The sequence below is a fragment of the Chlorocebus sabaeus genome, chromosome 14 (assembly GCF_047675955.1).
Source record: "Chlorocebus sabaeus isolate Y175 chromosome 14, mChlSab1.0.hap1, whole genome shotgun sequence".
Classification (NCBI taxonomy): domain Eukaryota; kingdom Metazoa; phylum Chordata; class Mammalia; order Primates; family Cercopithecidae; genus Chlorocebus; species Chlorocebus sabaeus.
The window spans coordinates 78,194,445-78,217,919 of record NC_132917.1 but is presented as its reverse complement, the minus strand read 5'-3'; the positions used below and the strand labels follow the sequence as shown (position 1 = coordinate 78,217,919).

At 34.7% G+C, this 23,475-nt stretch overlaps 1 long non-coding RNA gene across 1 annotated transcript in view; it reads left to right on the top strand.

Annotated features, from left to right (window-relative positions):
• Positions 1–1,609: 1,609 nt before the first annotated feature.
• Positions 1,610–23,475, top strand: part of LOC119627282 (uncharacterized) — a 556,990-nt gene continuing 535,124 nt past the window's right edge. Inside the window, exon 1 of the long non-coding RNA XR_005243430.2 lies at positions 1,610–1,953. This is a non-coding gene — a long non-coding RNA (uncharacterized lncRNA). The remainder of the gene's footprint in view (positions 1,954–23,475) is intronic.

Sequence of the window (23,475 nt, the reverse complement as noted above, 5' to 3'; positions counted from 1 at the left end):
AATTACAAATTAAAACCACAATATGATATCATCTCACATCAATCAGAATGGCTATTATTAAAAAGTCAAAAAACAATAGACATTGGCAGGGATATGGAGAAAAGGAAATGCTTTATACACTGTTGGTGAGTATGTAATTTAGTTAAACCTCTATAAAAACTACTATGGAGATTTCTCAAATAACTGAAAATAGAATCACTATTTTACCCAGCAATCCTACTATTGGATATCTACCAAAAGGAAAAGAAATCATTTTATCCAAAATACAACTGCACTTGTATGTTTGTTGTAGCACTACTCACAATAGCAAAATTGTGGAATCAACTTGCGTGATTCATCAACAAATAATTGGATAAAGAAAATGTGCTATATATACACCATGGGACACAACACATCCATAAAAAGAAATGAAATAATGTCTTTTGCAGCAATATAGATGGAGCTGGAGGCCCTTAGCTCAAGTGAAATAACTCAGAAAAAGAAAATCAAATACTGCATGTTCTCACTTATAAGTGGGAAGTAAACAATAGGTAAAGATGGACATAAAAACGGAAATAATATACCCTGGGAACTCCAAAAGCAGGGAGGGTGGGAGACAGTTGAGGTTTGAAAAAATACCTATTGGGTACAATGTTTACTAATTGGGGTGATGGGTAACTCAAAGTCTAAACCTCACTATTATGCAATATAGTGCATATAACATGCACATAACACACTATATATGCACATAACATACTATACATGCACATAATACACTCACATGTATACATCCTGAATCTATAAAAATGTTAAAAAGGCAAAAAGCCTTTTAAAAAGGCAAAAAGCAAGAAAACATTGGAACCATGAAAGTAATTGTGAAGATACTTTTTAAAATTTGCTGGAGTTATTTTAATGGTAAACATATAATCAGTAGCAAATATGCACAATGTTTGATGTAAGTTAAACTATATGGTAAGTTATAGAATTATAGACATTGTCAGAATGTTGATTTATCAATGATTACACCTAGTAACAAAGTTAATACTCTTCACTGACAACTGTTGATAAGACAAATAAATAAATTCAGTCAGTCATTTGACATTTATCAGATAGTAGTTGCCCAAGAATTTCCAATTTCTAAACAAGAAAGTCTGTAAACTTGTCCTATACCTATAACTGAAAAAGATCATTTTCAAGCTGGTTGCTAACTTACTTATTTGAAAACAAATGAAACTCAGCCTAGAAACTATGTTTTAGAAAATGCATACAGGATGGTAAAGCCATAGTGAGTCTAATGTGAGTATTGTTCCTCAAATCCCAGTTACTTCAGTTTTGCTGCTTTGGGTGCAGAATGGACTCAAATATACACACATGAAAGTCCACTTCCCCACATACACTGCATGAAGAAATGTGTAAATCATATAATAACAGGCCATTCAATTTTTATTCTCTCTCTTTCTCCCTATGTCCCTCATTGTCTCTTTCTCTCTCTTTCTGTTAGACCATAAACAACTCGTTTTACAGTGATGCTTATTTATTGGCCTTTTCTACACTAACCTTTTCTTCCTACATTATTCAAAAGAATCTACGGTCTTCTGAACAAGACTTTTGTTTCAGAGATAGTACATGCATCCTTTGTTTAGCTTTGCATGTTAGCAGACTTCGTTAATTCACTTATCTTTAGAGCCACATTTATATCAGAAAATTTAACTTGATGATTAAAAAATTGGTGAAATACGTGTAGACTTTTGTAATTGGATTTATAGTTTCATCTAAGAACTCACTAAAAATATTTTGAACTTCAGGAAGAGATTTTTAAATGACTTTGGTAAGCCATTTAAAAGTCCTGTTTTCCCAAACGAATTAGTGCTGGTGTGTGGATGAGGAACTTTGCCATTGCTCTCTGAGCATTACCCGATAAGAACTAATCAGATGACAGATGGAATCTGAAGCTTGTTCAGATGAATTTTTGAGGTGAGTTGGTTACACACAATTTCTGTTTTACTAAGAAATTTATGCATAATAACCTATCCTAGGAGAAATCACAGTTAAACAATTTTGACCATTCATGACTATATATCTATGAGTTGAAAATCTCAAGATACAGAGCATCATAACTATAGGATAGAATTAAATTTTTACATTATAATTTCTAATTTTTAACTAGGTGACATCAAGCAATTATCAATTGTTTTGACTGTTTTCAGCCTCAAGCTTTTCTTTAAAATTATTTACAGGTAATATAGCTTCGCAAACTAGGTCAAGGCTTTCGTTTTATAATCGATCTCATTTGAATATGGCTTTAATTTAATTAAATGATGATTTGATATTCTATTTTAAATTTCATTATTTTACATTTAATTTGGCAAGTGATATGGGAATTTTTTTTTTAGGACTGTCACCCTGGCTGGAATGCAGAGGCACTATCTTGGCTCACTGCAACCTCTGCCTCCTGGGTTGAAGGGATTCTCCTGCCTCAGCCTCCCAATTAGCTGGGATTACAGGCATGCACCAACACATCCTGCTAATTTTTTTGTATTTTTAGTGGAGACAGGGTTTCACCATGTTGGCTAGGCAGGTCTCAAACTCCCGACCTCAAAAGATCCTCCCACCTCGGTCTCCCAAAGTGCTGGGATTATAAGAGTGAGCCACCGAGCTCAACTGGGAATTTCTTTAAATGAAATGATACATAATTCTTAGTAATTTTTAACAAATTGAGGAACAAGTGGATTTAAATAAGTAACAGTAACACAGTGGTGTGCAGGTACACCAGATAGTTAAGATGATATAAAAATGACCTAAGTTGTTAAATATTGCTTACATCAGTGCCAGTTATTCTCCATGCCACTTACTTCATATTGACTTACTCTCTTAAAATATCCCCTTCTCAAATATGAAAAATACTATTTGAGCAGAAAGATATCAGACTAGTAGAAGTACAGCAGATAGAATTAGCTATCTATCTCTTTATTTGATTGGCAGAGATTGTTTCCCCAATTCAGGGAAAAAAACCAGTAGGGAATAATAATTAAAAAAAAAAAAAAACTACTCACTTTCACTGAAGCCTGACTGAATTTATTCTGTTTCTCCACTGTCCCCACACCATTCCATGAAGTTCTATCTCCATAATAGTGTATTCTAATTTAATTTTTGAACCTCTAAATAAATATTGGCTAGCAAAATTTTGTAAATATTATTCTTCCAGAATAACAAAATAGTGGCTGGGAGCAGTGGCTCATTCCTGTAATCCCAGCACTTTGGGAGGCTGAGGTAGGTGGATCGTTTGAGGTCAGGAGTTAGTGACCAGCCTGACATGGTAAAACCCCATCTCTACTAAAAATACAAAATTAGCCGAGCACGGCAGCACATGCCTGTAATCCTGGCTACTTGGGAGGCTGAGGCAGGAGAATGGCTTGAACTTAGGAAGCGGAGGTTGTAGTGAGTGAGCCGATATTGCACCATTGTACTCCAGCCTGGGTGACAAAAGCGAAACTCTTTCTCAAAAAATAAATAAATAGGGCTGGATGTGGTGCCTCACGCCTGTAATCCCAGCTCTTTGGGAGGCCGAGGTGGGCAGATCACAAGGTCAAGAGATCGAGACCATCCTGGCTAACACGGTGAAACCCCGTCTCTACTAAAAATACAAAAAATAAAAATAAAAATTAGCCGGGCGTAGTGGCGGGCACCTGTAGTCCCAGCTACTCTGGAGGCTGAGGCAGGAGAATGGCGCGAACCCGGGAGGTGGAGCTTGCAGTGAGCCGAGATCGTGCCACTGCACTCCAACCTGGGCGACAGAGCGAGATTTTGTCTTAAATAAATAAATAAATAGAAATTCAATAAAATCATAAACAAGTGAAACTAATGTAATGAACATATACCACTAAGTCTTCTGCCATATTTTCTTTACATTTTCCATCAGCTAATAAACTGACACAGATACAACTGTATTTAAAACATACTTTGTACTCCCATTTGTAACATAGTTTGAATTCATATTTATTCATTCCTCTCTCTCTAAAGGAAATCAATTTCTGTGTGTTTTAAGCATCTATATATCCATAATAATGTATTTATTCTTTAACATGGTATTGTTTTTTAACATTTACATAAATCTATCATACCATTCAGGTGTTTTGACCTTTTTATTCAAGAAATACGATGTTTTAGAATTAGATATGTAGACAAATACAGTTTATAAGTTGTAAATGCTGTATTGATTCAATGAATGAATATTCTATATTTTATTTATGGTTTCTTCAACTGGTAGGCACTATGTTGTTTCCCAGTTTTCAGTCTCATAAATAATTGTGAAGATACTTTGAAAAATTTACTGGGGTTCTTTTAGTGGTAAACATAAATTGGTATTTCAACATCATAAGCATATTCCACGATTATTCTTGTGCATGTATATTTTTATGTATATGTAAACATTTATCCAAGACAGATTCATAAAGGAAACAATGGATAGTGTTACGGTCTTTCTGCTCCTTAGGTCAGCTTGGTCTAAGTTCTTGTCTCACGAGGAAGCATTAGGTGCACAGACACCATAGAGTGAGTACAGTAAAATTTATTAAGCAAAAGGAAAGCTCTCAGCAAAGAAGGGACAGGGGGGCGGGTGGTTCCCCTATCCAAAGGCGGGAAAGTCTCCCATGTGACTGGTTCTGGGGCCTCTTATGGATTCATAAGTGTGTTGATTGGTTTGTGAGTATGCAAAAAAAGATTAAAGTGAAGACACCACTCAAAGGTAGGCACAATAGTGTAGAAGACCAGTTAGGAAAGGGTAGGTATATGTAAAATCGGTGAAGGGTGGGGATCAATCAGAGGAAAGCATGTCAAACAGAAAGACAAGTTCTCAATCCATTCTGAGGATTTAACTTGTAGCTTACATTTCAGGCTTTAAACTGTCTTCAGCTTGGAGGTGGAGTTTTACTGGGGACCTGCCCCTATTTGCCTAGGTATTTGGTTGTCTCCTGCCACTCTCAATAGGCAGTTAAATATTTCAATCTTAAAATTTAAAATGTACTGCCAAATTGTTATCAAAAATGAATGGGTCTTTATATCCTATTCTATTGTAAGAGAGCTCCATCTTTCCAAATCCTTAATACAAAGTGACAATGTCAATCTTTGCAATTTTGCTAATCTGATAGTTATGAATGTACTCATTTTATGCTTTCTTGATTCCTAGTCAAAAGCACTTTTCACATGCACATTGGCTACTTTAGTATCCTCCTCTGTTAGTTACCTGTTTATATCCTTTGTACATTTCTCCATTTAGGCGGTGGAATCTTTTTTAAATGAAAAAAGAGTATTCTAAGTATTCAATTTTGTTGGTTATATACATTGAAAATACATTTTCCCCGATGTGGCATTTTTCTAGTCTTACCTTATAGAGTATTTTCCATACCAATAATAAGTTTTAAACTTTAGTGTGATCAAGTCTTTTTTTTCTTAATGGTTTGTACTTTGGTGTCATTGAGAAAGGCTTTAATCCCTAGAGGATATGAAAACATACTACTATGAATATTTATAAAAGTTTCAAATTTTTCATTTTACCAATAATTTTATAATCTATGTGGATTTTTGGTATGCTATGAGGTGGTGGCATAATTTTCATTTTCATATGCAGATGCTATTATTGTATACAATTTATTGAACACTTGAATTAATCCCCACTGATTTGCCATGCCGTTTTCTTCTCTGTCACAACTGTCCTTAAATGTTTGGGTCAGTTTATTTTGTCCTCTATTTTTTAGTATTGGTCTGTTAGCTTTTCACTCTGCCAACTCCACAGTATTTTTTTTTTATATATATAACTTCAATATGTCTGTAACTTCAATAAGTCTTAGTAACTGTTAAGTAAAGGTCAAATTTTCTCATGTTTCTTCTTAAAACATAATCTTGGTTATTTCTACTTCTGTATTCTTCTCTATATCATTGTGATCAGCTTAATATTTTACATGTCTTTATCGATGCTGCTTGAAATTAATATATAAATTTGGAAAAAGCCAATGTGGTTACTTATGATATGCTGCATGTGACGTGATTTTGAGTATTCTCATCCATGCAAATGGCATTGTCTGTTGCCTTCTCCTAAACTTGAGATACAGAACTAAGTCTTGTATTTGTGGGTTAGAGATTCTGTATTACAAGTATATTAGAGATACTCTAAATCCAGTCGCTGGATTGTCCTTTCAGTAGGTGCCTTGTCTTTCTTGGCTGCATGCTTGCATATGTTCACCCCAACTTCTCTTCTAAGCCCCTTTATATAATCCAAAAACACATGCTGTGTTTCTCAGCTTCTTTTAAGATGAATATACAGCTTCAAATTTTAAGCAATGAAGCTGATGTTGTTCCTCATCTTGAATTAACAATTTTTGTTGTTGTTTTTCTTTTCAGCAGCTACCTCTCATTTATATTTACAAAATAAAAAGCAGCTGTCAATCAGCTTCAGTTCTAGGAATCCTTTTGTTTACAATCCATATTCTGTTCTTCCACATGTATATTTTGTTATTTAATGTAGATATATTTAATTCATTTTAGTTTAATATTTAACATATCATTATTCTCTATTTGGTTCTGAGAATTTCAAAATATTAACTCGTAATATTGTACTGACCAGAAATCTACTGCTAATAATCTTTAAAAGTCTGAGGGATGAGGCATTTTATATTTGTTTGTTTTGTTTTCAGAGGAAGTTGGCAGAAGCTATATTGGGGCAGTCATTAACAAAATCAGTTGAATTAGATGACTGAGAAAATATTACTAAAAAGATAAATATAGTGAGTATAATGAATCTATTACCTACATTCTGATAAAAGCATTTAATGATAAAACTGTTTGCACATTTATTACAATATCAATGGTGATTGGAACTCATTAGAGATTGTTAAACTGCTATTCCTTAAAATAAAGAAGTTAATTAGTTTACTTGAAGTTCTTATTTACTATCAATTAAAATTTGGTAAAGATAAGTTGTACTCTCAATAGCTCACAATGACTTTTATTTTTAGTTGTAACAAAAATAGTCTGAAGGCTTTGCCTTGAGGAATTTAAATTGAATTAAAGCTAAATAGGAATTAAAGTTATATTTGGCAAAATGACGTCAGGGAAATATAGCCATAGCTATAATTTTTGACTTCAATATGGATATATGAATAGAGATATAACTGGAATACACACAGACATATGCACAAAAAATTTACAAAAACTATGACATTACAGTCCTCACTTATGTATCTGGTCACATTTTAATTGCTGGTATTTATAACTACCTCTTTCCACTACTCATTCTGTACTCCCTTTGTCTTCAGCAAGCGCCTTAGCTGGTCTTGCTTCTTCACCTGGTATGGTGACCCAAATCTTCATTCTAGAAGGGGCTGGACCATTAGTTGTCCTGCCTGAATTGAGTTGTAGTTTTCCATTGACCTTAATTGCAGGGCACGGTAATACTGAGAGACACTCTAAGGAATCTCCTATATTTAAGACATATTTTTCCTTACCTCTAAGTTATAGTAGTAGTCCAATTTCCCTTTGTTCATCAAGATCAATTATCTCCAACAGCATTGTAATTCCTTCTTTGCCTATTGATTCAGAAGTATGAGGAACCCAAAGTGGCCTGCTGGAAGTCTTACTTTCCAGGTCAATGAAATCACTGTTGTGTCTCCTGGTAGAACTATTCCTCCTTCTGAAAGTAAGACCTACAGGCCCCCAGTGCATAAGAGCACAAGAACAGGAAGTTAAAAATTTGCTAGTGTGTCCAATTTCACCCCGTGATTCCTGGGCCCATAAATTCTGCCTATTAGAGGAACAGTACCAAATAATGTTAATTTGGAGTATATAAACCCCTCTGGAGGACTTTGCCCTAATCCTGCAAGGTACTGCCACCTAGCTGGTGTTATAACTGAATCTTCTAAAGGCCTTTCCACTGTTCTAGCAAGCCAGATGCTTTAGGGTTGCAGGAAACATGGTAGGACAAGTGAATTCCATGAATGCCCCCATGTACCCACTGTCACACTTCTTGGGCTAAATTGAATTCCTTGACCAGAAGCAATGCTACATGGAACAAAATGACTGTGGATAGGCTTATTATTCTGTAGGTCCATGGGTGGTTGTTTTGGAAGAAGCATTGCATGCAGGGAAGGCAAATTCTTCTCCAGAGTAAGTATCTATTCTAATAAAGGCAACACACTTGCCTTTCCATGTTGGAAATAGTCCAGTGTAATCAACCTGCCACTAGGTAGTTGGAATGCTGCCATATCAGGGGGTCAGTGTTGATCTCTGCTGCTGACAGATTGGGCACTCAGCAGTGTTGTAGGCAGGCTGATTTTGGTGTGTGGAAGTTCATGTTTCTGAGCCCATGCATAATTTTCATTCTTACTACCATGGCTACTTTTTCATGAAATTTGAAAAATACATTAAAGTGGCTGCATTTTCCTTGGATTCATGGCATTAACTTTTCTACTGCCAGAAGAAATAGAACCTTCACTAACGTGCTAAGGTTTTTTGTTAAAGATACATTTAATTTCTACATTTTTTCCTTCAAGTTTTGCAATTGAAAATTCACCCAATCTGCATACATCTATGTCATCACAATAGCACAAAATTGTTCACAATGCTTATATTTTTTATCATATTTATATATCTATTGATATATCATTAGATATATAATCATATATAATTTCTTAGGATAGAGAGAACTGTTTGGCAAAGTGAATAAACATTTCAGCTAGTTAGTTATATATTTCCAGAATGTTTTTCAAATGTTTTTGATGAGTGGACAGCTACACCTTTTTCAAATGGGAGAAATTGGCCAAAACAAAGGAATTATAGGCCCTGTACAATTCTAAAATCCAATGGGCCAGTCAAATCTTAAAGGTCCAAAACAACCTCCTTTGATTTCATGTCTCACATCCAGGTAACACTGATGCATGAGATGGGTTCCCATGGTCTTGGCAGCTCCACGACAGTAGCTTTTCAGGGTATGGTTCCTCTTTTGACTGCTTCCACAGGCTAACATTGTCTGTGACTTTTCCAGATGCATGGTACAAGCTGTCAGTGGATCTACCATTCTGGGGTCTGGAGGCCTGTGGCCCCCTTCTTATAGCTCCACTAGGGAGTGCCCAGTGGGGACTCTGTGTCAGGGCTTCCACCCAACATTTCCTTTCTGCATTGTCCTAGCAGAGGTTCTCCATGAAAGCTCTGCCCCATTCAGCACACCTCTGCCTGCACACCCAGGCATTTCCATACATCTTCTGAAATCTAAGTGGAGGCTCACAAACCTCAATTTTTGACTTCTATGTACCCGTAGGGCTAACAGCATGTGGAGGCTGCCAAGGCTTAGGGCTTACATCCTCTGAAGCCACAGCCTGAGATGTACCTTGGCCTCTTTTAGCCATGACTGGGACACAAGGCACCAAGTCCCAGGACTGCAGAAAGTAGCAAGGGCCTGCACCTGGCCCAGGAATTTAATATTTCCTCCCAGGCCTCTCGGCCTGTGATGGGAGTAGCTGCCATGAAGACCTCTGACAAACTCTGGAGACAATTTCCCCATTGTCTTTATGATTAACATTTGTCTCCTCGTTACTTAAGCATATTTCTGCAGCTGGCTTGAATTTCTCCCCAGAAAATGGGCTTTTCTTTTCTATTGCATTGTCAGGCTGCAATTTTCCAAACCCTCATGCTCTGTTTCCTCTTGAATGCTTTGTCACTTAGCCATTTCTTCTGCTAGATACCCTAAATCATCTCTCTCAAGTTCAAAGTTCCACAGATCTGTAGGGCAGGGGCAAAATGCCCCCAGTCTCTGTTAAACACAGCAAGAGTGACTTTTACTCCAGTTCCCAACGAGTTCCTCATTTCCATTCGAGACCACCTCAGCCTGGACTTCACTGTCCATATCACTATCAGTATTTTGGTCAAAGTCATTAAACAAGTCTCTAGAACCCAGTCATGATACGAATTTACTATGTTGGTCCATTCTCATGCTACTAATAAAGATATATACAAGATTGGATAATTTATAAAGGAAAGAAGTTTAATTGACTCACAGTTCCACATGCCCGGGGAGGCCCCACAATCATGGTGGAAAGGAAAGCAAGACATGTCTTATGTGGCAGCAGGCAAGAGAGATTGTGCAGGGGAACTCCTACTCATGAAACCACCAGATGTTGTGAGACTTGTACATTACCATGAGAACAGTATGGGGGAAACCACTACCATGATTCAATTACATTCACCTGGCTCCGCCCTTGACCTGTAGGTATTGTTACAATTCAAGGTGAGATTTGTGTGGGAACACAGCCAAATCCTATCAGAGGGGTTCTAATGTTTAAATAATACTTTAATCCTATTTACAAGGATAAAGTTTTAAGTCATGGCAACAGATATGAAGGTAATTATTTATACAAGCACATATAAATGGAGATGGGACTGTGGCCATTTGTGGAGTTTCTAAGTTTGCCCTATTTTCTCTAGAAAGCAAAACATAGTTGAAAGTAAGAATTAAGAAGTATGTGTCAGATATTTGAGGAGAAAGAAGAAAGTAGAGAATGCTTGTCATGAGAGAATGTTTGGACTAAGGAAATATAATATGAGTGCAGGCAAGTGCTATGCAAACTATTTCTGTGCGCACTCATGGTCAAATCTCTCTGTATTGAGTAAAAAGAAGATTTCTCTTTCAAGCATCTTTGCAGTTACTTGGCTCAGTGTGATGTGTTCTGCCCATTGACTCTGAGTAGAAAAGGCATGTGTAATTTCTCATCTGAAGTCAATGGAAGCCACCTTTCAAAATGGTGCCATCAAAGAGTGGGCTAAGTCTGCATGCTCAATTGTAGGTTGGATGTGAGATACCTTGGTAACGTGAAAAACCTATAGCAGACTTGCGTGGGTGGAAAATAAATATATGTATGTTAAGTGGCTGTTTTAAAATAAACTTATGTATGTTAAATGTCTTTGTTTTGTTACTATAATGTATACAAATGTAACCCGAAATAATCGAGCGCTAAAAAGCCACTCTAGCACTAGTGGTTATGACTTTAAAAGTGAGTTTCTTTCTCTTTTCTTTTTTTTTCTTTCTCTTTCTTTCTTTCTTTCTTTCTTTCTTTCTTTCTTTCTTTCTTTCTTTCTTTCTTTCTTTCTTTCTTCTTTCTTTCTTTCTTTCTTCTCTTTCTCCTTCTTTCTTTCTTTCTTTCTTTCTTTCTTTCTTTCTTTCTTTCTTTCTTTCTTTCTCTCTCCCTCCTTCTCTCTCTCTTTCTTTCTTTCTTTTTATTTCTTTCTTTCTTCTCCTCCTCCTCCTCCTTTCCTCCCTTCCTCCCTTCCTCCCTCCCTCCCTCCCTCCCTCCCTCCCTCCCTCCCTCCCTTCCTTCCTTCCTTCCTTCCTTCCTTCCTTCCTTCCTTCCTTCTTTCCTTCTTTTTCTTCCTTGCTTAGTATCTTGCTTTCTGTGCTTTCTTGCTTTCTTCTTTTTCATTCTCTCTCTTTCTTTTCTTTCTTTCTTTTGTTTTTTTTTTTAATAGAGACAGGGTCTCACTCTGTCACCCAGGCTGGAGTGCAGTGCAGTGGCAAAACATCCTGTGCTCAAGCCATCCTCCTGCCTCAGCCTCCTTAGTAGCTGGGACTACCAGTGCAGCACCATGCCTAGCCATTTTTCTTTTCCTTTAATTTTTTATAGAGCCACAATCTCTTGCTATGTTGTCCCGGCTGGTTTCAAAATCTTGGCCTCAAGCAATTCTTCTTTTGCTTTGGCCTCTTAAAGTGCAAACTGTTGAAATTACAGGTGTAAGCCACCATCCCCAACCTAAAAGTCATTTCTTTAAACAAATACGGTAGCAGGGGTCCAGGTAGAAGGCAGGCAGAATATTGGCTTCTCCCAAGGAAGTATAAAAAAACAAGAAAGGGGCACAAAAATTGAATGAGTATACAATGAACTATTAGATTACTGGAGCAATGAATTAATACTGGGTTAGGTGAAAAAGAAGAAAAGTAAAATTCAGGAAAAAGTTGTAGGAGTAATAATTTGTGGTTTCTGAGAAGCTCAGAGAATTGTTGGTTTTGAGGTAATAGGATGAATATGGAAAGACGGAGTGATGTGGAGAGATGGAGTTGTTGTAAAGGAAATGGAGCACTTGCAGTTGCAATTTTTGTGTGTAGGAATATGAGCAAATCTATGGAATGCCATCAGAGTAAGGGGATAATACGGAGTAGGGCACTTGGACAGAGAAGGAGATTGAAATAACCAAGAATTTTGTGAAAATAAATGACCATGTAGTTGGTACATAATGAACCACATCTACTTGAAGATGCGTGTCTTTTCTCAAAATTAGTGCAATTTTCTGCTGTTTGTTTTACAATTTTCTCTCACCTGAAATAATTCTATGTAAAAGTTTCTTCTGATTTTCTTTTAATTTTGTTCACATTTGCTATTATATTGCAATCATTATATTAGAACCATTTATCTGTTTTTCCTAAGTTCAGGAAAAAAGTCTCAAGGTACCCTTTCTACTATACTGGTTACTATTCCCATTGCATAAAATATCTGGCACTGGTATATTTTAAATAAATATTCTATTTTCTTATCAAAATATAAGATATGTAAGAATTATAGAAGAAGCAAATATATCCTGCAAAGAACCAATATCCCTTAATTCTCCGGAAAATTTCTGTCACATAAAGATGTACCTTATGCTTTCTAATGACTACTGATCTCTAAGTTAATACCCAACATTTTAAAACAGCTTCCTCTGAGATTTCTTCTTATGTTTACCTTTGAAATATGAAGCCTGCCTTCCCCCACTTCATGCTCACGTACTACTGGAGACAGGATTAAGTGCTTTGCATTTTATTCCCATTCATTGCCAAAATAATTATATATTACATATATAGGATAAAATATTTAATATATAATTATGTTATATATTAATTACATAGTATGTGCTATCAATATGTTAGATTATGTTAATTATAATAATATATTACATATTAGAAGTCACATATTAAATCATTAAGAAAATCATGGGCTAATATGTAACATAATTACATGGTCATACCTGAGAAATAAAACATAAGAAAAAGATTAATAAAGATAGTTGGAAATAGCATGATTAATGATAAAAAGTTAGCAGATTCTGGAAATTCTAATATTTGAAGTATGTAAAAAACAAAGAACAATTTACTTATGCAATAGTATGATAAACTTGAATTTAAGGGAAATTTTTTAAAAATAGGATTATAATTGAATTTAAAAAGTGTATGAATTTTAAGTTTATATTGTATTTATTTGTAAAAATTGAAATTGTGTAAATATCAACATAGATTTGACATGTTAAAGTGAATTAATTATACAAATAAAATACTAGGTAATCAGGTAATCACCATCTCAAACGTAAAGTTTTTAAAATTGAAATTTATTTTAAAAAATTATTTTGAATATTAATATAGTTTTAAGAGATAAAGAGGGGAGAATCTGATATCAGTGCCATTTTTTTAAGAAAAATGGATAGAAATCTAATTGAAGTAGCATTTCTTAAGTCAGGAAGAGTGGAGAGATATCAACTTAGAATATAGGGGTTTATAAACTTTATAAATGTTGTGAGAAGTACCTTGTTACAAGTTAAGAGACTTCAACCTTTATGTAAATACATAAACATATGCATATATAACTCTACTTATCCTTCAACAAAGCATGAAAATCCCACATTTAGAAAAGTGTACTCTTCCTTATTGATCATAATATCACAAGTGTGAAACAAAATATTTCCTTTGAAAAATTTTAAAAGAGGGAGAAAGAATTGCTTTTTAAACATGAGGTAATACTCTTGTCATACACAATATTATTTATAAATCCACATATTTAAGTGGAAAAAAACTAAATTTGGCTGCAGAGATGTGTCTTAGGATGAGTAAAAATCAGCATTTTATATTTACTAAATTGCTTTTAAATGATTATAAACTACAACAACATATATTTGTCTTATTTCATTTCTATGATGTAATTTTCCTTTATTTTATAAATAAATTTATCCTTTGTTAAAGAATTTATCTGATTTAATTTTTTTCCTCCTGCAGGAATATAATTCTCTGTCATTTGCTTTATTTATTTATTAATTTAGAGACAGTCTTGCTCTGTTGCCCAGTCTGGAGTGCTGTGGCAGGATCTTGGCTCACGGCAACCTCCAACCACCCAGGTTCAAGCGACTTTCCTGTCTCAGCCTCCTGAGGAGCTGGGATTACAGGCATGCGCCACCATACCTGGCTAATTTTTGTATTTTTAGTAGAGACAGGGTTTTACTATGTTGTCCAGACTGGTCTCAAACTCCTAACCTCAAGCTATCTGCCCACCTTGGCTTCCCAAAGTGCTGAGATTACAGACGTGAGCCACCGCCCCTGGCCTGTCATTCGCTTTTATAATAAAGTATATACACAGTATTTGCAAAGACAGTTACATCTGAATAAAATATATTTATAAATTCTTACAATATTTTCTCAAAAACCGCTTAACCACCTTTTAAACTTCAAATATTCTGTGACATTCTGAGAATAGAAGAAAAAACTAAAAATGTTATAGGAACAAAGCAAATAGAGAACTCTTTAACTGGGAGATGGTGGGGAAAAGAAATAAAGGTGTTGACATAGATGTAGCCATAATCTAAAACACATCTCATTTAAATTTAAAGATTAAATTTGTTCCACTCTGGTAAAATGTAGCCTCAAATATTAATTTTGGGTTTGTTATCACAAAGTACATAATGCTATAGACTGTGTAACAATTAGAGAAAGAAGAGAGAAACATAAAGGGCGGCTCGACAGTAACAGTGATAGGTTTATTTTGAATAAACCTGAGAGGGGCAGCTGACCGAGTTAGGTCAGAGCTATACTCTCTTATAGACTAAGAGTTTTTAAGGATTCAGGATGGGAGAGTTTATCAGAGGCTTGGACTGATTCTGTGCCTCTTTGTTGTGCTTATCTGGGAGGGAGAATTGTGTGTCTGTTCCCATACATCTTTCTGCAGCTGCAGGCATACCCGCTGCGGAGTCTGCTTTTAGCCTCCCTATCTCAGTGCACCTGAAAGGAAAGGAATGTGCTTATTAAGGCCCACTGTTTTACTGGGGCCCATTGTATGAAAGTGAAGTTTGGCAGTTACTCGAGAATTTTCTCTCACCTCCCTCTGTGCCCGAGCTGTCTTATCTGTGTTTTATGGTCTGCTCTTTCTGGCTGCTTGTAGTTCCAAGAGAAATGATATACTTGAAATGCATGAGGCTAGAAAAGGAGCTGGAATTTAAAGTGGTGGTGTTTGTGTGAGATGATGGTGCTCCTGCTCTATCAGACTGAAATTTACATTACATACCATTTGATAATTTCAAAGAAAAGAGTACTAAGATATATACTGAAATATGTGTTTCTGTTTCTCTTTGGGCTCTTTGGTCTGCCTTTGTTTCTTTTTTATTTATGCATTTGCATAAAAGATTAATATGTGATTTTTAATTTTAGAGAAATGTACTATTTCTAAAATTTAAATACATTTTGACACACTAGGACTTGATGGTTTCATTCAAGATTATGTTTTTGGAGAGAGTCACACTGATACATGTAGCTTGAATTTATTCATTGTAGCTGCTATATGGTATTCCGTTGAAAAGGGAAACATATATTTATTATTCTAAAGGGGACTGGTTTTAATTTGTTTTTTTTTTTTCAGTTGTTGGAAAAACGTGTTGCAATGAACATCTTCAATATCTTTCCTTAGATATAGCTGTGTGTGCAAGAATTATTCCAGGTAGGCACTGACAATTAGAATTTCCTTGTGATCTGGGCATGCACTTCTATCTGTTTAAAACAGTTTTTCTGCCAGCCCTCAGGTCACAATTTTCAGTACAGATTAATGCTGTACCAGTTTGTTGGGGATAATAACATTCCTTTGCTTTGTTGGCTGAGGAAGGCAGAACTAAGTCTATTTCTCTTCGCTGGAAGGGTTGTAGTAATTTAGGAAGCTCTGATTTCAGATTAATCTTATCAGCATACTCCAGAAAGGAGGCATTTGCTTAGTTTTCTTTCTTTCTGACAACTATCACATCTCTGTCAAATATCTAAATCCTGTTGTATCACTTTTTGCAACTCTGCTTTATCACAATCCATGGGATATTTTGAAAATCCATGATAAATATACATGTGAATTCTATTAAGGAACATGAGAATTGCCCCTAGATGGCCTGTACTGGACTATAGTCTAGGGTGTATAGTCAGTCAAAAATGCAATGAGTACAATAAAATACATCATAAATTATTCTTTCATAAATTATTAGGAATAGGCACAGATCTTGCTCAACAGGATAAATGGGTCTGACCTCTGTTGTCTTCATTTATCCACAATTGTTGCTTCATTTTCATCTGTAATTCAGTCACTGTTTCCTTTCTCAAGGAAATCTTGAGATAGTGATCTTGGTTTTATATTTTGTTTTCACATTACCTTCAAGCATACTGGAAACATTCTACTATATCAGTATGATACAAATAGTGAAGTTGACTAGATTTCACCAAATCAATTTTTAAAATAAAAAAAATACAGATGTTTTGCTGTTCCTGCTCCATTTAGCAGTTTCACCACATTTCTGAATTCTTCCTCAGATTAGGAATATATTTAATTCTGCTCTTGTATTATAAAAACTAACTAGGGTATCTGTCACTGTTGAACGCATGATAGGATAGTGTCTTCCAGGCTCATCCAGATTGTGGCAAATGGCAATATCTCATTCCTTTTTTAGGACTGAATAATATTTTATTGCATATATACATATACCATGATTTATGTATCCACTTATCCATTGACAGAGACTTCGTATCTTGGCTGTTGTGAATAATGCTACAATGAACATGGAAGGTCAGGTATCTTTATTAGGTGGTAATTTAATTTCCTTTGGGTATATCCTCAGAAGATGGATTGCTAAGTCATATGCTAGTTCTATGTTTATATCTTTATTTTTGTTTTATTTATTTTATTTTAAGTTCTGGGATACATGTGAAGGATGTGCAGGTTTGTTGCATAGGTAAGTGCGTGTTTACCTATATAACATCACCTAATACCTAGGTAGTAGGTATTATTCCTTAGGTATTGAGACCAGCATGCATTAGCTATTTTTCTTGATGCTCTTCCTCCAGTTACACCCCACCTGACAGCCCCCAGAGTGTGTTGTTCCCTCCCTGTGTCCAAGTATTCTCATTGTTCAGCCCCCACTTGTAAGTGAGAACATGTGGTGTTTGGTTTTCTGTTCCTGCGTTAACTTTTGCTGAGGATAATGACTTCCAGCTCCACCCATATCCCTGCAAAGGACATGATCTCATTCGTTTTCATGGGTGCATAGTATTCCATGGTATACATGTACCACATTTTCTTTCTCCAGTCTATTATTGATGAACATTTGGGTTGATTCCGTGTCTTTGCTAGTGTGAATGGTGCTTCAATGAACCTACGTGTGCATGTATCTTTATAACAGAATGATTTATATTCCTTTGGGATTCCTGGCTCAAATAATATTTCTATTCCTAGGTCTTTGAGGAAATGCCCCACAATCTTCCACAATAATTGAACTAATTTACATTCCTATTAACAGTGTAAAAGCACTCATATTTCTCCACAGCCTCACCAGCATCTGTTGTTTCTTGACTTTTTAATAATTACCATTCTGACTGGCATGAGATGATATCTTATTGTGGTTTTTGATTCGCATTTCTCTAACAATCAGTGATGTTAAGCTGTTTTTCATGTTTCTTGGCCACATAAATGTCTTCTTTTGAGAAGTATATGTTCATGTCTTTTTGCCAACTTTTAAATGGTGTTGTTTGTTTTTTCTTGTAAGTTTGTTTAATTTCTGTGTAGATTCTGGATATTAGACCTTTTTCTAATGGCAGCATGCAAAATGAGTAGATTTTAGCTGCTCTTACCATAAAAACACACAAAAAATGGACAACTATGTGAGACAATAAATATATTAATTTGCTTAACTATAGTAACCTTTTTGCTATCTGTATGTATCCTGTAACATCTTGTTGTATATCTAAATATATAAAATAACATTTATTTTTAAAATTAAAAAAATGCATGATAGAGAGCCCTTCTTAGAGGCCCAACTGTATATGAACTCTTTTTATTTATCCTTCTAAGTATGTTTTTTTCTGGAACCTGTAGAATCTCAGTTTTGGTTACTATATGATATGGATTGAAAGAACTTTTTTCTATTGATTATGTGTTCTTCCATAAACTTTGCTTTTACCAGGTCCTGACATTTGAGAATAAAAAAGTTAAAATCTGGCCCTCTTTTTCCTTCTGTCTGTACTCTAATCATGCATCCCTTCCTTGAAGCGATAAGTATAACACACCTTAGCTACCTTCCCTACCATAAAGGAATAAAAAGTGATGCAAGGATTCAAAAACAGAACAACAACAAAATATTATTGATACATGAAGACATAAATAATATTAATTCCAGATTTACATATCTGGTTTTAAAAAGGAAAAGTAAGATGGTCTTGATTTATACTTAAATGAAAATAATTAGAAAACAAGGAAAAATCTAGAAATCATCTATTTTCAGTTATTGTACAATAGACAGTGGCAAAGTATGATTCTTGAGAAACAAGAAACAAATGAGGTGAGTCTTACTATGTCGAGGAAATTCCTGACCTGCTTTCTAGTAAGAAAAGAAAATATAATTTGGTGATGTTGATATGTTGAGAATTTATTTATATGACATGAATTTAGAATAGTCAAATACACTTTGAGAAAGGAACACTTTTGGAAGACTGACACTATCTGATTTCAAGACTTAACAAAGTTAAAAAAAAAACACATTTTGGTCTTATTGTAAGGATAGTCACATTGACCAATGGAACTGAATAGATAGGCCTATTCATATATAATCCATTTTTGTTTTGACAAAGTTCCTAAAGATGACAAGTTAGTATATCACAAGAAAAAATAGTATTTTAAACAAATGGTAGTGAGACATACAGATATCCACATGGAGAACAAAAAGAAAGATCAAGCTCAAATTCCATGAAAACAATCCCTAAATAAATCATAAATCTTCAGTTAATATATTCCTTCTATAAACAATAAATTTTGAAAAATGACTTTGGGTTAGGTAGATATTTTTCAAGTAGTACACAAAAAGTACTCAAATTATACATGCAAAAGTATTGAAAGAAATGTTTTTATAAACAAGAAAACGGCCAGGTTCAGTGGCTCACGCCTGTAATCCCAGCACTTTGGGAGGCCGAGGCGGGCGGATCACGAGGTCAGGAGATCGATACCATCCCGGCTAACACAGTGAAACTCTGGCTCTACTAAAAATACAAAAAAAAAAAAAAAATTAGCCAGGCGTGGTGGCAGGTGCCTGTAGTCCCAGCTACTCGGGAGGCTGAGGCAGGAGAATGGCGTGAACCCGGGAGGCGGAGCTTGGAGTGAGCGGAGATCGCGCCATTGCACTCCAGTCTGGGCGACAGAGCGAGACTATGTCTCAAAAAAATAAATAAATAAATAAAAAATAATAATATAATATAATTTAAAAAAGGCACCAATGACTGGATTTAGAGTCCATTCTGAATTCAAGGTTATTTCATCTTGATCCTTAACTAATTACATCGGCAAAGACCCTGTTTCCATATATGATCACATTCTGAGGTTCTAGGTGGACAGGAGTGGAGGGAAGAGGCACTTTCCAAGTCACATATCGTACTTTAAATATAGATTGATTTCGTTTTATTTAGGTGATTATTTTGGCAAGGAATAAATACACAAGTTACATTAAATATGGGAAACTCATCATATGAATATTAAGCATAAAATCAGGAAAGAGCAAGAATCTAAGTCATGAATAGAATGAATGAATAAAACCTACAAAGGTGAGAGCAGGAGTGTTAAAATCCTAGATGACCATGTTTTTTCATACTACATGGGTGAGAATATAAATGTGCTTTTTTCTTTCTCCTGAATTTTTACTCCAAGGATAGTAATGAATTATACAGATGAACATTTTTTCTAGTAAATGCTTTGCTATTATTGTAATACAAAAAACAGGAAATAAACTTACAAAGTACTATCTAAATTATTTATAGTCACGTAATGGATGGAAAGTTAAATGATACTTGAAAAACTACATTAGCTGTCAGAAATCTATATATGATATACTTAAACTACAGAGTACCTTAATAAAAAGAAATACAACATAATTAATTTACGTGTTAGAACAATAAAAGCAACTTAAGATTTTTCTTTCCTATGAAATACAAGTCTGAATCCAGAGTCTTATATTTGTAGTGAGAAATAGTTCTGTAACAACTGTTGTATTTTCCCTCAGTGTTATTGATTTAGTCAGGCTTCCTGTAAACATGGATAGTTCTATCAATCTATATATTATCAATATTTTCTAAGTTTTAGCATAGGCTATAATATATTACTATTTAATTTTTCTAATCTCTTGAGTACTCAAGTCAATATACTTGTTATATTTTATTTTTCATCTATATATTTGTATCTTCTTCCTTTTTAATTGATTAGCCTTACTAGATTGTAACTATTACATTGATTTTTAAAAAAAAAATATGTTTCATAGAATAATTTTATGTCATTGCTTATAAAATAAGCTGTTTCGTACTTAGAAATGTAAATGTGTATATTTCAGAAATTACATCATGTAAATCAATGTGAGCAGACACAAGAACTCTGTGCAACGGCTCTACCCTGAGAAAATCTAGCAATATTAGTCAGCCTTAGCAATTAACTTTAAAGTTATATATGAGTGGTATGTCCAGGTACACTTTGGTTGTTTGTTCTAATGCCTATTGCAGAAAAATAGCACCATTAGCAGAATTTGTCCAAGCTGGTTTGAGAAAGCCTGTAAGTTAAATTTATTTAAACAAACAAACAACAACAATAAAACACTACTGAGACCCAAGTAATTCTGTTATGCCATCCTTTTGAAAGTGTTAAAATTCAAGAAAGAAAAAAAACGTATTTCTCTATTTTACAATGGAGAAGTAAGCATCATTTATTAGCAGAATGGAGTTGATGTCTTAAGAAATATGACATGAGTAGAAAATAAGAGCTTGCCCTGGAGCAGGGCACCTGTGAAGTCAGGGCCCCAAGTGGAATGGAGGATAAATGGCGGTTCCCAAGCAGGACAGCATCTGCTGAGTGTGTGACAGCCAAACACTAAGAGATGTGTTCTGGTAACCAACAAAGATTTTTCTCAGTTATGGGATGAGGCAGGTTTTCTTTTGTAGAGTATCATACTCAATTGTACTTTCAAGCTATTTTACAATGAAGTTAAATGTTATGTATATACTTGTTATAATAAAAATTTTACTATCAAAATAATTTTACATGAAAAAGCATGCATTCATTTAATAATTCTAAAAGATTCACAACTACACAAATACATTTACATTGTTTAAAACACACAAGGATTTTTTAAAATTTGGAATACTGAAACATGAATTCAACTTTAGCTATTCAATTTCTTACAATAATAAAAAAAAAAACTTTTAGTTTCAGAGGTATATGTGCAAGTTTGTTATATAGGTAAATTGCATGTCATGGGGGTTTGGTGTACAGAATATTTTATCACCTAGGTAATAAGTATAGTACCAGATAGGTAATTTTTAAATCCTCACCCTCCTCACACTCTCCACCCTCACGTAGACCACAGTGTCTATTGTTCCTTTCTTTGTGTCCATGTGTACTCAATGTTTAGTTCCCATTTATAAGTGAGAACGTGTGGTATTTGGTTTTCTGTTTCTGAATTAGTTTGCTTAGGATATTGGCCTCCACCTCCATCCATATTGCTGCAAAGGACATAATCTAATCCTTTTATATACCTGCACAGTATTCTATGATGTATATGTGTCACATTTTTTTATCCAGTCTATAGTTGATGGGCATTTAGGTTGATTCCATGTCTTTGCCATTGCAAGTAGTGCTGAGATGAACGTAGGCATGCATGTGTCTTTATGGTAGAATAATTTATATTCCTTTCAGTATATATCCAGTAATGGGATTGCTCTGTCGAATGGTAGCTGTGTTCTAAGTTATCTGTGAAATCATGAAACTGCTTTCCACCGTGGCTGCACTAATTTACATTCCCACCAGCAGTGTACAAGTATTCCCTTTTCTTTGCTACCTCACCAATTTCTGTTATTTTTCTGACTTTTTAATAATAGCCATTCTGACTAGTATGAGATGTTATCTCATTGTGATTTTGATTTGCATTTCCCTAATGATTAGTGATGCTGGGCATTTTTTCACATGTTTTCTGGCCATGTGGATGTCTTCTTTTGAAAAGTTCTGTTCATCTCCTTTGCCTACTTTTTAATGGGGTTATTTTTGGCTCATAAATTTAAGTTCCTTATAGATGCTGAATATTAGACCTTTGTCAGATGCATAGTATGCAAATATTTGCCCCCATTCTGTATGTCGTCTGTTTACTCTGTTGATCATTTCTTTTGCTGTGCAGAAGCTCTTTAGTTTAACTAGGTCCCATTTGTCAATTTTTGAATTTCTGTTGCAATTGCTTTTGGTGTCTTTGTCATGAAATCTTTGCCAGGGCCTGTGTCCAGAATGGCATTTCCTAGGTTATCTTCCAGGGCTTCTATAGTTTTAGGTTTTACATTTGTCTTTAATCACTTGAATTGATTTTTGTATATGGTACAAGGAAGTGGTCCAGTTTCAATCCTCTCCATATGGCTAACAAGTTATCCATAGCTGTTCAATTTCAGAGTGCAAGGTAATGTTTATAAGCCCCCACAAGTTTAAAATATTATAGAATCAAGATGATAAGCAAATTACAATTCATGCACCTGAATTCACCTAAAAGGCAAGATTACTTCAAAATAATGTGTCCCAGAGCACGGGATAAAAAAGACAATGTGTGAAAAGAATCATGAAGGATTTGTAGTTTGGTTATTCTTTTATTCAAAATATTTGCTCGGGAGTCAGAGACACCATAAATAAATATGTAAGTCTACTAGTTACGAGCTGTATGTCTTTTTCAAAATTACTTTATGCATCAGTTTCCATTTACTTGTTTATAAAACAGCACTAGTAATAACTATCTTATTAGATTTTTAAAATAAATATTATATGGGAAAAGATATAACATAGTGAGCCCAGTGACCCATATAGCATTCTCAAAATAGAAACTGTGATTAATATATAGAGTTAAATATTAGTTCATAAAAGTATTGATGACTTTAATTACACTACAACCTTGATAAAATAAAATGTATTTGAATGGTCTTTCTGATTTCCTGAAGGTCTCCTCACTTCATTTCTCATGCCACTAGAAGTTATAAAACGTGGTGTATGTTTAATTAAGAATTCCTATATCCCTATTATAATTATAGAACGCATAGCCTTTGTTAACATACAGTATGCAGAACACGTTTCCTAAAGCAAGTTCTAAATGGGGGTAGACTCAGAGGTCCCTGAAGGCAGTTACCAATCAGCTGACTGCTAA